A 1,764-nucleotide genomic window follows, 5' to 3' on the forward strand; every position below is an offset into this window, starting at 1 on the left:
CAGTATCCTTTTCTATTTAATTATGTATCTAGTCCAAATTCTGTCTTATGAGAAAGGCTTGTTCAATTATGGGAATTAGGAGAAAACCTTATTTTATTTGTATCTAGCCCTGTATGGCTTGGGAACTGGACTACCTCAACCTGCTGTTTAGAGACCCTTAAACAGGGATCTAGCTTATGCTGACCAGAAAACCAATAAAACAAACTAAAAGGCTTTGCAGAAGTCACCCCTGGAGTCCTTGCTAAGGACTAACAAAGGTGCAATCTGTTGGACACCAGTCCCTGCTACCTCTGCTGGACCACCCAGTCGAATTATCTGTGGCCATGACCAACTCCAATCTGTACTTTGACATCACCATTGATTACAAACCCCTGGGCCAGGTACTTCACAGACAAGGTACAGAAGACAGCAGAAAATTGCTCAGAGCACTGGAGAGAGAGAATTTAGTTACAAGAGATCCAGCTTTCACAGAATCATTCCTGGTTTCATGTGTTAGGGCGGTGACTTCACACACCATAGTGGCAATGGTAGCAAGTCAGTCTCTGGGGAGAAATTTGTGGATGAGAATTTCAACCTGAAGCATACAGGTTCTGGTATCTTGTACATGGCAAATGCTGACTCCAATGCAAATGGAACCCAGGTTTTTATCTCTACTGATAAGAATGATTGGTTGAGGGGGTAACTTGGGCGGTTTGGTGGATTGAAAGCCAGGCCAAGAAATGGGAGGTCCTATGTTCAAATCTGGCCTCAGACACTTTCTAGCTGTGTGACCCTGGGCAAGTCATACAAGATCCCCATTGCCTAGTCCTTACCACTCTTCTGCCTTGGAACCAATATATAGTATTGATTCCATAATGGAAGGTAAGGGTTTAAAGGAATTTTTTTTAAAGCATCATTGGTTGAATAGTAAGCATATGATCTTTGGCAAATTTAAAGAAGGCTTGAACATTGTGGAATGCTTTGAGTCTCAGGATGGTAAGGCCAGCAAGAAGATCATCATTGCTGACTGTGCACAAATCTAATAGGATTTTTTTTGTCTTAACCACCAAACCATCTCTCTGTAGCATGAGAGAAAATCCTCAAATTCCACCTGCTCTCATACCCTTTAACCCTTATGCTCTCACCTGCTATAATTCTCTTTAGATTTCCTTTCTCTTTTTCTTCCACAACTCTGGCTAGACAACACAGCTGACTTTATGATCATGAAATGAAAACCAAACTATGAAAAGAAAGATTCCAAAAAAATTTCCAAAGATTGATGAAAGGAGTTTTCTCACAATTATACATCTCAAGCAATCCATATATTTCATCTGAAAATAGATTTCACACTGATAAATCAGTTACTGCTTTTGTGCTCCTTTATTTACAGATGTTTGGGGGGAGTGTGACACATTTTTCCAATTTAAGGAAATTACACCCATTTGATTTGCCCCCTCCTAATTTGGAAAGTCTCTAATCTTTCCTCCAGTTAGAAATCAGTTTTCCTAATGTTGCATTGTTCCCTCTAAATTAATTAACCTTATTTGATTAGTTATTTTTAATGTATAAAAGTCTGTTTCACCCTGGAATTTGAAATCCAGCCAGCAGCTGAGGTGGCCTGATCCCAGTTTGTTGGACAATTAACATACTTCGTTTAATAAATAGATATGCTCAGAAGATCAAAACTTTGTTTCCTCAATCATTTCATCTTTTACCCTTTCACAGTACTCAAAGCTAAATCTTTTCTGCTTCCCTTACTTTAATAACAACTCACATTTATATAGC

General features: G+C 39.0%; 1 pseudogene; it reads left to right on the forward strand.

Moving 5' to 3' along the window:
* Nucleotides 1-323: 323 nt before the first annotated feature.
* Nucleotides 324-1,022, forward strand: LOC123230687 (annotated as a pseudogene).
* Nucleotides 1,023-1,764: the final 742 nt, after the last annotated feature.

This window comes from Gracilinanus agilis, chromosome 1, assembly GCF_016433145.1.
Source record: "Gracilinanus agilis isolate LMUSP501 chromosome 1, AgileGrace, whole genome shotgun sequence".
Taxonomy (NCBI): Eukaryota; Metazoa; Chordata; class Mammalia; order Didelphimorphia; family Didelphidae; genus Gracilinanus; species Gracilinanus agilis.